Source organism: Tamandua tetradactyla, unplaced genomic scaffold, assembly GCF_023851605.1.
Source record: "Tamandua tetradactyla isolate mTamTet1 unplaced genomic scaffold, mTamTet1.pri scaffold_119_ctg1, whole genome shotgun sequence".
NCBI classification, from domain to species: Eukaryota; Metazoa; Chordata; class Mammalia; order Pilosa; family Myrmecophagidae; genus Tamandua; species Tamandua tetradactyla.
In genome coordinates, this window is record NW_027518265.1 from 321,126 (window position 1) to 337,937 (window position 16,812).

A 16,812-nucleotide genomic window follows, 5' to 3' on the forward strand; every position below is an offset into this window, starting at 1 on the left:
TAAGGTTGGCGACAAATAGTAAGGCTGAGAGAGGGGGCGTGAAAGAGACATTTAGAGGGCTAGTGGCATTGAGGTGATGTGGGTCGCAGGGGAAATTAAGCAAACAGTTAGTATGGAAGAGCTGTGGGAAAAAAGGACTCTCCGGAGTGATGAAAAGGACCCCGGGGGGGGGGTTCTGCACCGCGGCCCACAGTTCAGTTGGCTGGGGGCCGGCCCCCGGTTCCGTTGTGAAAACTGTGGAAAAAAACTGCAAGTGAAAGGAGGGTTATAGGTAGGAGCCAAGGGGGAAGGCGAGGGGCAGAAGCAGCAAGGATGGCCTTCAGCATATTAAGAAAGGAAGATAAGTAAGTTGAAACACGTTACGAGACACAGAAATACTATGGCAAGCAAAAAAATTTTTTAAAGAGCTAGTAAGGGTGCACAGACATTTGTTAACTCACTGCGACGGAGTTTTAGATTTTTCCTTTTCAGTGGAGGCTGTGGCAGGCCAGACACAATGGGAAGGGATCCACAGCAGCTGAGGTTTACTTTCTGGAAAGACACAAGTAAAACCGTGTCCCTGCACTAGGAGCGGGGCTGTTGAGGATTAGGGGGTTGCGGTTCCGGTCGCTGGGCTGGTCGCTGGGGGCATTCCCGAGTAAAGTGTCCCGAATCCCCACAGCGAAAGCATTCTTGAGAGAAGCGGAGAGCTGTTGTAAGGGACTTAGAAAGGGCAGATGATAAGGCAGTAGCCAAACTTTCAGTGGAGGGGTTGACGTTAGAACAAGCGAGTACCCAGTCAGAGATGGTTTTTTCTTTTATGCCCATTAATGCTTGTTTGAAAATGGGCTGGGCACCCTTAAAGATGAGGTCTTTGGCGAGAGAGTTTTGTCCCTGCTCATCGGCAATTCTTTTCTGGCAAGCCTCTTGCACCCTTGAGACAAAAGAGGCAAAGTCCTTGTCTGGCTTCTGATTTAGGGCGGAGAGCCGCTCAGGTTTGGCCGCAGAGCAACTGCGGAAAGCTTTTAAGCCTACGTTTCTCAGTTTGAGGAAAAAGGCGTATGGGGCTTGCAAATAGACAGATGGGTCAAAATAGGGCCCCGTTCCAAGAAAGCTTTCGAGAGGGAGGCCTAGTTCCGGAGGACCTTGTTGCATAGCCATCTCCCGTGCGGCTTTCTCTGCTTCTAAATTGAAATGAGTTTTCCAGTCTACAACCCAACCAGGGGTGAGAATAGCTCAGGCTAGTGAGGTCCAATCGTGAGGGTATTAAGTTCTTGAGCCAGCCTCTCAAGGAGATGAGTAGCATAGGGACCTGTAAGGCCATCCTCCTTCACTGCCTTACATAGCCGTTTTACGTCTTCCTCGCTGTGAGGAACCCAAGGGAACGGACGTTGCAACGTAGGGGTGAGATTAATGGGGAAGAGTGTTGCCTGCGAGGGCGGTAGCGGCCGAGCCTGCGGCCACAGTGGACCCGAAGAGGGAGTGGGAGTGCCGTCCGCGGGATTAGGACAGGACGGCCAGGACGTACAAAGTGGCGGCTGGGTTACACAAGATGGCGGCTGCCAAGGGCACGCCCCTGCATAAGATGGCGGCGGGGGTGCGTAAGATGGCGGTGGTGCTTCCAGCATCTCTGTCCCAGAGCGCGAAAAGGGGTTGGTGTTGCTAAGGGGAGGAGGAAGAGTGGCAGGAGGAGGGGCGGAGGAAACGAGGGAGGGATTAGAAGTCCCCGCATCCGCTCTCTTAGGGAGGGCGGGGTATAGGTTGTTATCCCCTTCCGGCTTTGGGCCTGAAGAAGAAGGAGGAAGAGAACCGTTCACCCCTTCGTCATCAGGTATGCCGCCATGATGGCCGGAAGGCGGGTGTCTTTCGAGTGACACTTATGAGTGTCTAACAGGGCGGCTAGGGCACGCACCTGTGGAACTTGGGCCCTGGTGATGGAGGCACCCATAGTGAAGAATTTAGAGGGAACTAGTGGCCGCCAAAGGCAAAACTAGGACAGGCGTTTATTTAGGCGGACACAGTCTGGAGGGGGGGGTCTTACCTTAGTCTAGGAGGTCCTAGTCTTCGGTGGAATGTCGTCGAGGTCCGTGTTCGGGCGCCAATTGCCGCGGTGATGTCGCAGGGGCTAAAGAGGGTGCTACGGCTCTTGGGCCTCCTGCCTCGCGGCGTCAGGGTGTTGGGACGTTTCACCGGGTGGGGGTGAGGGGGTTCCGGGCCCGGATAAGTGGACTAAGGTGAGACGATGCTTGGCAGGGTTCCCCGCCGAGGGTCCTAAAAAGACTTGAGCCGGAGGCCAATTGTTGTGCACTGCTACTTTATTGTTATATAGCAAAGACTCGTGTGCTCAGGGGCTCAAGGGCTAAAAAGGACTCCGACGCTTGGTGAGCTCGGGTTATATACAGTTTGGAGGAGGGGTGGAGTTGGGGCATGTACGTCAGGGGAGGGTAGCCAACCACACATTGAGTGTAAAATCCTTGTGACTGACACTCCCTCTATCCAGGGTATGGGTAGATAAGAATTAAAATAAAGATGTGTAAAAAATAATGATAGTGGTAGATTGGGAATATAGCAGGAAATACCCTCATGTAAACTATGGGCAATCATTATAGTACTAATTTGTTAATTTTTCATCAAATGTTAAAAGTGTTAACTGCTACTAACAGAGAAGTAAAACTACAAAAAATGTGTTATCATCCATTTCAACAAACTCTCCACAGCCGTGCAACCGTTGATGGTGGGGTGGTGTATATGAATCTGCATTTTATGCATGATTTTTCTTTAAACATCAACTTCTAATGAAGTAAAAACAAGTCAAATAGAGTATTGAGAGTTGACATATACATTTATGAAAATTTAAAATCTCCTGAAGTAGAACTGAAAGAAAATTAGTTGCAATAGAAACCAAAGTGGAATCCAGAAAAAGATATTAGACAATAAAACAAATTTATGTTTGTAGATTTTCCCTAATTCCTGCAGCTATTGTAAGTAGAGCATTCCCTGCCATCATATTTCATTTCCTGCCATCGTATTCCTTACAGAACTTTTCTGGTTAATTCAAGTGATGCTTTTGTTCCACTACTGTATCCATCCAAGGTAACAGAGAAAAGCAAAAACATCTTCTCAAAACTTTAAAAGATGAAACAGGTGAATAATCTCAGTTCACATGATTTATCACAGAAGTACATGTTTGGATCCAATACTTTTGAGGAATGTGATAGGAAATTGAAGGGAAAATGAGAATGTTGACACTGGTGGGAGACCACTAGGAGATGTCCAAGACTCTCTCATCCAGCATTAGAACACTGTCATATGCTTCTCTTTGAAACTCAGCTCTTGTCAAGGGTGGAAGAATTCATTCCTCCTATGTATCACATGCATGACCTTTGACAGTGGATACATTTTTGTGGTGCATTCTTAGTGGTGAGGGCTCTGTTACTGCTTTCTACAGTATATGAATTTAAATCGTGTTCTCTGTTTTTGACAGTGTTTATTCTGACTTTTCCTACACTTGACAATTAATCTTCCAGCAGAAAGCATGCATCTCTTTTGAATGCCTTAGATTTTGCATGGAAGAGTCCCAGTAAATAACTATTGGATGTATCCAACTGAATACTATTGAACAAGGCATATATAACATATGATCTTCTATGTAACATAACATGGAAAAATTTGAAGACAAAAATCAAATCCCTATTTCTGCTGGAAAAATAATAGTATTTTCCTCTGTAAAAGGTGTTTATATTTCAACATGATCCCTGAAAATTTCTTTTGCTGACATCTAAATTTTAATGACTCTTCAACATTTCCCTTCAAACAAAACCCAACACTGCACTTCTTTCACCAATAACACACAATTTGGTTATTTTTTTCTTGTATCCATGTATAGATTCTTCAAGAATAAAATTTAATTTTCTGTGAGAACAAATCTATCACCTCAGTTCAGATTGAATCATAATTGTTATTACTTAATTTAGTGGTTCTGGAGATGAATAATCTTGTACTAACAATCCCAGGAATATTTTTCATCTGAGAAAAAATTGGAGTTGCTGGAATGGTAATAGAAGTAAAGTTTGAAGAGTTGGTGTATACTGCAGATTAGTAACCATTTCCATTACTCACTCAGGATATGCTCTACAAAATATTTTTCTTGAGAACCTGTCTACAAGCTGGGTGTATTAGGAAAAAAACAGAAAGTCTTTGGAAATTTTGAAAGAAATAAAATCTCCCTTTCTCCTGAAGTACACTCAAGTGTAAATCTGGCATTCAACATGGCGTGTATATGATATGGTGTAACATGGATGAGGTAGACTGTCCCTTAACAGGCATTTCTCCCTCCCTCCAGTTTTGGATCCTGTGTTGGAGAGGATGGTGAACTAGCAGGTGTATATGTAATCAATACTTATGGGAAGAACTTCTTACTACCTGAATTGTAGAAAATGTTGCATATGCTGATTTACCACTTTCAGTGGAGTCTTCGTGATTAAAGTATGTTCCTGATGAGAGCAGAAGTATCACATTTCCTGGCTGGACTGTTTCCTAGTGCTTCTTTCCCTTTCCTTTTTTTTCTACTTGAAAAACATACCTCTACCTTTTTAAAAATATTGAGAATATATGCTTGCTGAATTTCTTCAAAATTTTTAGAGGTTTTTTTTTAAGAGAATTCTGCTTAAGGAAAAGGAGTAATGCAAGTAAATTATTAGACACAGGAACTGATTGCAAATGCATGGATCTTCCTGCATAAGATTCTGGGAATTGATACATGAACTTGTTGGAAGTGAAGACCACAATGATGCTGTATACTTTGGATAAATGTATACAACTAGTGTATGTTTAGCATTGGCAAGCATGATTCACAATATATTCTTTGTAGTCATGTCTAAAGAAAGTGCTTTATCAAACACTTTTGGAAATTGTCTGGTTTATGTATAAAATATTTTGTTGAGATTCTATCTCAATGAATGTGGAGCAAGGTGGGTATTTTATTTGCACTGGAGAGACATGAAGAAATGACAAGCTGAGAACTTTAATCCTCAGATTATGGCACAATCAAAACCAAGAAATTTATAGTGCTCCATGAAGCAAATCTCTTTTCTCTGACAAATTAGAGTTCTGACATGGGTATGAATAAAATAGAGTCTGATCCTTGGGTTAATTCATTGCAAATAAATGAATTCACAGTTCCACCAAAGATATAAAGTGAATAAAATAAATGACAACATCTTTTTTTCTCAAACTGGACATTACTTCAGAGCAATCTCTCATCTCAAAATGTCAGCCTAATTTGCCAATGACTCTGATGAAGAAATCATTAGTGGTATATTCTATCTCACAAAGGACACAGGACATCTACAAAAACCCATGATATTATTACTTAATATCTTGCATCAATAGTTTAAGAAGATACAGTTGGCAATGAAAAATGACCCAAATTGCTTTTCAGGATTGGTAAAAGAGGATGATGATTTTAGGAAGTACCCAGGGAAATTCACTGAAAAATGTCCCTGTCTATAAAAACAATTTTTAAAGAGCAAAATTGTATCCCTGAAAGAAATCCAGTGATTTGTAAGACCATCAATCATTGAAGAATCATGGGCTGTAATGTCTCTTATATCCTCACCTAACTTTTATGGAACTCTACAGCAGAAAGTCAAGAATTGACATGGATGTGGTTTATTGAAACGTCATCATAAGGTGACTCAAGTCCAGGATGTGCCCTATTTCAAGAGCTGATTAACCCAACCCTGGAATCAGGTACAGAGCATTTGAAGTGACAAATGGTTTTGGCCAAAAAGTATATAACAGAAGAGCAGTTAATTTCATCTTTCACAGAGGCAATACACCTTTGCCCCTCCAGTGATTATAATAATTTTATGTCTCTAATGACCTGTATTGACATTTACCACTGAATATTCAGGCAAAAGAGTCTGGCTCAACACTGAATTGTGGGAATAGATTCCTAGATGTCAAATGATTTAAAGAAAATAAGAAGTATACATGTTTTTTTTCACTTAGGCAGTCATTGCGAATCGAAACGGGTCTCAGACACGGCAGGTGAGAACTCAGCCACTGAGCCACCATGGCCCACACAATAAACAAGGGTTTTTGATGGATGAAATGTAGATAAAGTTCAAATAATAATGCAAATAGCATATTACCTTTATATACTGATAAGTGTAATTTGAATTATATTTGCCAGTATTTAACATCTGTAAATGAAGAGTAAAATTTCTGAACTTGAGGCAAAGCATTCTTCTAAGGAGAGCCTTTCTCAGCTGGAAATAGTTTTTAAGGCATGCTTTATGTCTTTGTTTCTAAGACTATAAATAAAGGGGTTCAGCATGGGAGTGACCACTGTGTCCATGATGGAAACTATTGCACTTGCCCTTGTGTTTTGCATAGCAGCATAAATAAGATACACTCCAAGGGCTGTTCCATACAACCAGGACACAATTGAAAGATGAGACCCCCAGGTAGAAAATGATCTATACTTGCCTCCACATGATGAAATTCTCAAAATAGAGCATCCAATCTTACAGTAAGACAAAAATATGCCAGTGAGTGGAATAACAGCCAGAATTCCAGTTGCAAAATACATCACTAGGTCATTGAAGAAGGTGTCAGAACATGCAAGTTGAATTATTTGTGTAAGATTACAAAAAAAAGTGGTGAATTTCCAACCTAATACAAAAGGTCAATTGCAAAACTATTAGGCCATGTAAAAGAGAGGCCAGAGCACTCAGTATCCATGATGTCAGCAGCAGGAGACCACAGAACTGGGGTTCATGATGACCATGTAGTGCAGTGGGTGACAGATGGTCACAATGCAGTCATAGGCCATCACGGTTAAGAGGAAGTCATCTATTCCTCCAAAAACCATACAAAAATCCAACTGGGTGAGGCAGTTTCCATAACTTATAGTTTTGTTCTCGGTCTGGATGTTCACCAGCATCTTTGGGACAGTGGTGGCAGTGAAACAGATGTCTGCAAAAGACAAGTTAGCAAGGAATAAGTACATGGGTGTGTGAAGGTAGACATCAGAGATGGTGACCAGGATGATGAGAAGGTCTCCAATGAGAGTGGCCAGGTACATCATCAGGAGCAGAGCAAATAAGAGGGGCTGCACTTCTGTGTCTTCTGAGTGTCTCAAGAGGATAAATTCTGAAACCGTGTTTCATTTTCTAATTCCATGAAACACATGAAAATGCTGGAACAGAGACCAGAGCAAGGCAGTTTTTAGGTATAAGCAGCTCTCAGTAAATTAACATAAATGGCATGGTTTGTATTGCAAACATATTGACTTAATTATTTCTTTTTAATTATATAGAGATTTAATACCCTTTATCTGAAAATGTCAGAGTAAACAAACACTCCTGCCTCTCCTTGATGCTATTGCTAAAAGCCAATCTTGTCCATACTTTTGAACTTTATCCAAAGGCAATATATTCTACCTCAAATGCTCTTAGACTTTATTTCATTCAAAAATCATTTGACCAGCTATTTGGCACTATGTAATGAAAAAGTTGGGTCATGGATATTGATGATGGTAGCAGAATATTTTTATTGTCATCAGTCTTGTTAAAACTGCACAAAGAAAATAGTTAGAATAAGAAACTTGAGTCATATATAGATAATAGCTCAATGTAGCACAGCCCATGCAGCTCAGCGTACTTCATCTCAGCACTCACTGCTCAGCCTAGGCCTTTGGAGATGCAGAGAGAAATCACCATGGGGAAAGTTGTTGGAACCTAGAGGCCTGAAGAGAAGGCCAGTAGAAATCACCCTGTTCCTTTCCACTAAGGAAGAACCTCAGTTGAAAGTTATCAGCCTTTCCTCTGAAGAACTAATGAAATAAATCCCCTTTTATTAAAAGCCAATCCAACTCTGGTGTGTTGCATATTGGCAGCAAACAAACTAAAATATTGTGAAAAGCAAAAAATGAGTATAGCAAAACATTGCATACATTTCAGATAAATTAACTCAAAATAAATTCTGTACTCAAAATTAAAATGTAAAGCATAATACTTTAGAATGAAACATCCAAGAAATCCGGTGACCTGTGCTTTGGTGATCAATTTTTAGAAATAGTACCCAAATCATGATCCATGGGAGAAGGACATTTATTAATTGAATTTCATTAAAATATGAAATTTATGCTCTATGATAGCTATTGATAAATGACTTGTATTCATATATACAAAGAACCCTTAACACCCATCAATAAGAAAGACAACACCCACAGGAAAAAAATGGACAAAAATCCTGAACAGAAAAAGAAATGAAGAATATATGCAGGTCACAAATAAGTATGTGAAAATGGGCTCAATATCATTTGTCATTAGGGAATTGCAAAATTAAACCACAGTTATATACCATCACACACCTCATAGAATACCTGAGGACCAAAACACTGACAATACCATGGGTTATTGATAATAGGGAGCAGCAAATACTGTCATTCACTCCTAGTGAGAACTCAAAATGGTGCAGCCAGAAGATGGTTTGGCAGTATTTAGCATACTAAACTGAGTCTCACCACTGAGTCACAAAATTGTGCCCTTAAGTATCCAGCTGATTTGAAAACTTAAATCCATACAAAAACTTATGCATGAATGTTTTATAGCAGCTTTATGTATAATCTCCAAAATCTGAAAGCAACCAAGATGTCCTTTAAGGTCAATGGATAAACACACTCAACTATATCTACACTATGGAATATTACTCAGTGATAAAAACGTATGTTCCCTCTAGTCACAACAGTCAAGCATCCATCTAACATGATTATTGGTAATTGAAACAAAGCCGTCTAAACATCCTGCATACATACAATTTCAATTATATGACTTTCTGGATTAGTCCAAATAATAAGGACAATAGAATGAACACTTTTTTCAAGGGATTGGGAGAGGGTAGGAAGGTTCAATACGTGAATCAGAGAGCACTTTTTAGGCAGTGAATCTATTCCCTGCAATCCTATAATTATAGACACCTGACTTTATGTATTTATTAAACTGACCTTTAAGAAACAAATAATAACCCTTAGTATAATAAAATAAAAGATTGTCAGGATAATAGGAATGCCAGGATGGAATGAAAAATGTGATAAGACAATCTAATTGTATTACAAATGTATGCCACATGTTACTGAGGGGATGAGGGGGAAAGGTGCTGAATTGGTAATACTGGATATGAATGGAGTATGGAAAATACAGGGGACAGAAACTGCATAAGTACTGTATTCTAGTGGATAAAGCTTATCTCACCAGAGTGTAGGTTGACAATTCTATCACATCTGCATATGTATACTGGAATCAAGCCATTAAGTAGATGATGACAGGAGAGAAGAATATGTTTCCCCCTGCGGAGTGGGTGGTTAACCATAAGCAAGGGGAGGACACTAAATATTCCACCTGGCAATGGTTTAGAGTGAGACACATCAGCATGAGTAGGTTAATATAGTAGAAGGTTACATGTAGACATATATATGGGTCTGTGTATGTGCACAACTTGGCAGACACGCATTTTTTTTCTACTCTGTCTTTGGAGAGTGCCTAGATATCCTTGTAACATGGAGCACACACATAGTGTCCAGACATTTATTTTAACACCATTCTTCAATAAAAGCTTCCTTGGAGAAATGGCTGACCCTAGACCTGGAATAAAATATATGGGAAGAGACTGGAGCATCTTGTAACACCAGAAATTAAGTAGGCACTAAAATAAAGCATTCAATGATTGGGATAAACCCAAGAGACACAGAACACCTCTGAAAGATATCTCATTGCCCAAACTGAAATAAACCTCTCAAAAAAAATAGTATTGGATCACAACCCAAAGTATAAATAAATGTGGTGAGTCTAAAATCATTTAAAGAAAATATTTAATATATAAATAGGAAGACAAAAATCTCCCATGCAGATTATGCAAAGCTTTATCTAGATATGGCTGTCTCCAGAAGGTGAGTTGATTCCCACTCCTAAAGTGTGTCAAGTACTAACCCCCTCCCCAAAGTAATATATGGAAATGTAGGAGAATGAGGAACTTTAAAGTGGGAAACTTGGCAAGCATTGTTGATGAATGTCATCATCTACAGGGAAAAGCGTGTCTTCCTCCATAACACATAATCCCAGTCTAATCATGAGGAGAACATAAAACAAATTCCAACAGAGAGCCATTTTACAAAATACCTTGCCAGCACCCTGACAAATATCCAGGTCATCAAAAGCAAAGAGAGTCTGTGAAGCTGTGATTTATAACACATAGATGTAATGTGGTATTGCAGATGGAAGATATTCAGAATAAGCAAAAAATGGATGTGATATTATGCAAACTGTTCCTACTATCCTTGCAATTTTTCAATAAGTCTCACAGTGCTTTTTAAAATTATTTATTTATTCATTTGTACATGGGCAGGCAAGAGGTAACATTCTGTCACTGAACTACCATTGTAATGTCACCAAACTCTTTGTTTAAATTGGACTTATGAAGAAGTAAAAATATTACCGAAGTGCAAAAATCTAAGAACAAACTCTGAGCTTCATTCCACATGTGAATATATGCCTAGGAAAAGAATATGACTCTCCTATAAGTCTCAATTCATCTCCCATGAGATCAGAACAGAGATACCAATTTCATTTAACAATTGACAGAATTAAGAAAAAATAATGACTATAACATGTCTGATATTGGGCTTAGCATTAATGAAGGATATTTTTGTATGCTGTAATTCAACACCACACATACTCATTCACCAAACATCCAAGCTCACTGGCACTGTGCAATTTCCAGCCCTCATCACTTCCCCAGGAATTTGAAAACAGAAACTGATCCAAAGCTGTCCACAGGGCAAGAATTTTCTTGAACATCACCTTTGAAAAACCATGCACTAACTCTCCAATAACTTCAAACATAAAATCAACCTTGTGGACAAAACTCGAAGCTCGTTGTTATCTCACTTTTGACAATCTTCCCAAGCTCTGGTTGCTTTTCTCACACCCTCCCTACTTTTGTTCATCAGATATTAAGATCTATTTTTAAACTTGACCACACCCTACAAATATATCAATCACACATTTGTGTCCGTGTCTTCTTTTCTTGGTGGATTTATATCCTCTTCTCATGTTACAATAGCTAATGTAAGGAAAATGTACCTCCTGCCAGGCTCAGTATGATTCCTAGCACCCTTGGGAAGCCTTCATGAACCTCAACAGATGAGTCCAAACTTTGGATCCACTTTGCCAGGACTTGAGTTTCCACCTCAGGATATTGCATGTGCTCATTTCTATGTTTGTTGCTATATTTAGATGCAATCTCTTTGAAATAAAGAAAATCTCTTACTCATTCATTTATTCTGAGAGTAACACTTAATGGCTACCATGAAGGAATTAATGAATGGGTTTGTGCTGAATGATTTTAGGAAGAAATTGATGAATATTTATAACAAGATACTTCCATGAAAGAAGCCCATGAGAATGAGCTAACATTAGATGAGACAGATATGGGAAAAATGATACTTTAGTGTATTCATTGTCTCCCTCAACCACTAGCTTTTACCTGGGTAGGAGATTGGATGATAATCTCTCTTTGTTATCCTTGTTTATACCCCTAAAGATACTCTCAATAAATGGGTTCCTGGACTCATAATACATTCCCAATCCTTATGACCAGACTCTGTGACTCACCCAGAAATTATAAAGAGGAGTCTGAGTTCACCAATGCTGAGTCATCCCTGAGTGATGGATGAAGTTGGACGCTTTACTCCCAGGAAGTGCAGGTAGATGCAGATACTCTTGATATCTCTAGAAGGTAAAATTATGTTTCCACTCAGCAGAGATTGGTAAACCAGGGTTGAGACAGTGAAGGCAAAGCCTTTATGTTTCCATGCTTTTATGAATTTAATTCCCATGAGCCTCATTAGTGAAATATTCTTTTGTCTCTCTGCTCCCTAAGATATTTAGCTCTCTGGAGGGAAAAAAGGTAATGCAATACAAACTTGGGTATATTTTGACCCTTCGGAGAAAGCTTTGGAGCTTCTTTTTCATCTCTTATCCGAGTGGACTCTCACTTCTCTGTAACTGTGGGCTGTAGCAGTGCAAGTGTTCTCATAATGGTTTCCCTTTCACTTATTCAGGATAGAGATTCTGGGAACACTGAAATATCTATTGTTTCTGATTTCTGTCTTCTGATATTTGATCTGATTTATGGGGCTGCCCTCTCTCAACAATGTTTCTGCTTGTTTCACTGTTTTTCCTTTCTCCCCAATAGTTAGCAATATGTGTTCAACTCATGCAAATATTTATTTTCAGTCATTCAAAAAATATGTATTCAGCAATACTATATGGTAATCATTAAACTACAGCCTGAAAATGAAAAAGAAAAGTAATATAATGTGTCTTTTGTCAAAAACCAAATTGTCATGGAAATAAATATATATGCCCCCTGAGGGTAGTATTTAAGTCCTGGTGAAATGTAATGCTATGTGAATGAGGATCATTTCCATTTCTGCTAAAATGGATGCTGGGCCTCTGACACAGATGAATAAAATTATTTGATACAATGAAAAGAAAGATAACAGAACTGTGGGGGATGAAAAGACAATATAAGGGATTAAACATATCCTAGAGGAACATGACACCGTAATTTTTGCACTTTCAGTTGAAAGAATTGGCAAACTGCAAGATAAGATATAGAAATTTGCAGACTGGAGAGATAGAGAAAATGCAGAAAAACAGGAGCAGGGTCTCAGAAATGAATGACATCATGAAGTGCCTAAACATATGCTGCTGGGTGTCCCAGGAGGATAAGAAAAGTGGAAAGGGGCAGAAAGAACATGTCAAGAAATTTTGGCTGAAATTTCCCAAGTCTTAGGAAAAACATAAATGTAAATATCCAGCAAGCACAACATATTCCAAACTGAATGCATTCTAATAGGCTTAAACAAGTACAAATGCTAACAAGAATGACAAATGTCAAAGATAAAGAGTGAATCCTGAAAGCCACAGGAGAAAAGCAATTCATCACCTAGAAAGAATCTGTAATAAAATTAGGGATGAATTTCTCATCAGAATCCATGGAGTTGAGACGGCAATGGTTTGATATACTTCTCTCTGAAGGAGAAAAACTGCCAGCCAAGAATTCTTTATCTGGGAAAATTGTCCTTCACACACATTTACAGTTTAAAATACTCACAGGTACATGGGAAATATTTCTTCCTCAAGAAATATTAAAGGGAGTTCTGCAGGCTGAAAGGAAAAGAGTGGAGAGAGAAGCTTGGAGGAAAGCATAGAAAGTAAGTGTAACTAGAAGGGTAAATAAAGGCAAATATAAGGATGACATGCAAAATAAAAGGATAAAATATTCTATATAATTATTGCCTTTAGAGTAATAACACATTGAGAATGGATTAATGCACTCAACAAAAGATGCAGATTGGCATAATGCATGAAATGTATGATCTATCTAAAAGCTTTCCTTAGACCAAAAGCAACAAAGAGATTGACAGTGAAGGGTTGGAAAAACATATTCCACACAAACTGTAACCAAAGTGAGCTGCAGTAGCTATCCTAATATTGAAAATAATAGACTTTGAATGCAAAAGGGTTATAAGAGACAAATAGAATACATTATATTAATGCAAGGGACAATTCTCCATGAAGAAATCACAATCATAAATGTTTATGATCCTAACCAGAGAACAGTAAACACATAAGGTCATTAATTAGCAATCAGCAATGAGAAATAGACATCATTTTAACTACATTTGGATACTTTAATACTCCACTCTCATCAATACAAGAAATATCAAATCAGAGTATAAATAAGGAAATAAAAACTTGAATACTATGATAAATGAACTATGCTTAACATATATATAGAGAACAATGGACATCCAAGCAGCATGACATATTCTTCTCAAGGTCCCATGATCATTCTCCAAGATGTACCCTATGTTGCATTGCAAAACAGGTTTCAAAATATTTTAAAAACTTGAAATGATGTAAAGCACTGTCTCTGAACACAATATATTTAATATGGAAATCAATAAAGGCAGAAGAACTGCAAAATTCACAAACATATAAAGGTTAAACAAAACACACAAACAATATGTGGGTCAAAGAAAAAATTACACGAGAAAGCAGCAAATACTTGAGACAAATGACACCAAAAATACATATCAAAACAGATGTGATTCATTGAAGGTAGTGCTGAGAGGTAAATTTTTGGCTCTAAATTCCTATATTATAAAAGGAGAAAGAGCTAAAACCAATGACCTAATTTCACACCTAGGAGAAATAGAAAAATGAGTGGTAAATGAATCCAAAGCAAGTAGAAGCTCACAGTTCACCACCAGCTGTTCTGAATTATCTGTATAAATTGGGCCATGAGTTGAAGAAGAGATTCAACATACAACCAATGTACACTTAAACCTTACAGTAGAGAGAGAATCTGATTGCCAAAGTTCCCTATCAAAATATTCAAATGACCAAAATTCACTAGAAGATTTGAAGATACATAAAGAAAGATGAGAACACGTCCCATAGAAAGGAAAAAATTAATACAACCTCAGAAGTGCTGGCACTGGAAGAACTAATGAAAGACATCAAGTGAACTCCTCTATATAGGTTGACTGAGCTAAGGGATAACATAGACATAGAGCTCAAGGAAATCAAGAAGATGATGTATGAATAAAGGGAAGAATTAGCAATTTTGAAAAGGCAGTTTGCTAGTTCCTCAGGAAGTTAACTTTAGAATTGTTGCAGGATTCAGCAATCCCATTACTAGGAATATGTTCAGAGAACAGAAAGCAGTGATACAAATGGACATTTGCACAGCAATATTTATTGTGGCATACAGATGGAAAGAGCCCAAGTGTCTATCAACGGAAAAATCATGAAGCATGCAAGAACATCGATGTATCTCAAGGATGTTTTATTGTGCAAAATAAGGCAGAAACAAAAGGAAAAATCTGTATTGCCTCACTAATATGAACTAAGTACAATGAGCAAACTCTGAAAGTTAAAGTTGAGGAACACAGGGTATGAAGAGATGGAAATAGGGTCGGATTTGGGCACTTGATATTGAAGGAGTACAGAATATTCGACAGGATTGATAGTCAAAATTCAGAAATAGATGCGACAATACTATGTGATGGCTGCACAATATTGTAAGTATAATGAACAAAGCTGAAGTGAGTATGTTTGAAAGTGGAAGTCTAAGGGCTGGTATGACACCAGAAGGAAAGATAGAAGATAAAAACTGGACTGTATAACTCAGCAGTACCTAGAAAGTTTTTACAAAAGGGAGAATAAGTGGATTTCACCATTGCAAGGTGTTAAGAAATGGGATGGCATATGGAAAAAATACAATTAATGCAGACTAAGATATAGATATCAGTAACATTGCAGTATTATTTAATTAATAGTAAGAAAAAGCATTATATTAAAGCTAAATGTTAACAGAGGGATATAATAGGTGGGTTATGGTATCCTTGTTGTAATTTCCTTATTTTTCTCTTCTTTCTTGGTGAAAGAAATGAAAATTTTCTCATATAGATTGTGGTGGTGAAAGCATCACCATGTGAATATAGTGGGAACCATTGATTGTTTATTTTGGATGGGGTATTAGTTAGGGTTCTCTAGGGAAACAGAATCAGCAGGGAACACTCGTATACATAAAATTTATAAGTGTCTCACGTGACCGTGGGAACGCAGAGTCCAAAATCCACAGGGAAGACTGTGACGCTGATGATTTTGGGGGAGGATGTGTACTCCACGGGAGAAGCTCGGCAACTGAAACAGAAAGAGAGCCTGTCTCTTCTGATTCCTCCTTAATAGGCTTTCAGTGATTAGATTAAGCATATCTCATTGCAGAAGACACTCCCCTTTGGCTGATTACAAATGGAATCAGCTGTGGATGCAGCTGACATGATCGTGATTTAATTCTATGAAGTGTCCTCATCGCAGACAAGTCAGCACTTGCCCAATGAGACAAACAAGTACCACCACTTGGCCAAGTTGACACATGAGCCTGACCATGACAGTCCACCCTTGTCAACTTGGCAGCTATATATACCACCTTAAGCCATACCTAATTTGTAAATAAAAAACAATAAAACACATATTTTTTCTTTGATCTAAGAATATTCAACTGTCCTGTATATAACTGGAAACTCATTACATCTCTCCAGAATAGGGTGTAAATCCTTTGGTAATATTCATTCTTAAACTTGATCTCTTACAACTTAAATAGTATAACATGAACAAAACAGCATTACAGTCCTCATTTCTGAACTGATCATGTGACCATAGTTCATATTTATCACTACCTTCTTCTTCAGTCAATTCACCATAAGGAACTCCCCAAGAGGCCATAGCTCTGGTCTGAGAAAGAGAAGGTAATGTGGCAGGAGCGGAGACCATGGGCATTTGGGCCAATTCTTCATGTAACTTACTTGTGCCTTCAGGACATGTTTTGGCCTTATCTCGTGTATACCATTTCCATTTTACAATAGAGTACTGCTGCACATGCCCAACTTTATGGCTAGGTGGGTCAGACAACACCCGGCTCATGATAGGCAACTCAGGTCTAATGGTAACTTGGTGGTCCATGGTTAAGCGTTCAGTCTCTACTAAAGTCCAGTAGTAGTCCAAAAGCTGTTTCTCAAAAAGAGAGTAGTTATCTGCAGCAGATGGTAAAGTTTTGCTCCAAAATCCTAAGGGTCTGTGTTGTGTTTCTTCTATAGGAGCCTGCCAAAGGCCCCAGACAGCATCTCTGTTTGCTACTGACACTTCCAGCACCATTGGATCTGCTGGATCATACAGCCCAAGTGGCAGTACA

General features: G+C 38.7%; 1 pseudogene; it reads right to left on the minus strand.

Moving 5' to 3' along the window:
• Positions 1-6,247: 6,247 nt before the first annotated feature.
• Positions 6,248-7,150, minus strand: LOC143673091 (olfactory receptor 7A10-like; annotated as a pseudogene).
• Between the last annotated feature and the right edge of the window lie 9,662 nt (positions 7,151-16,812).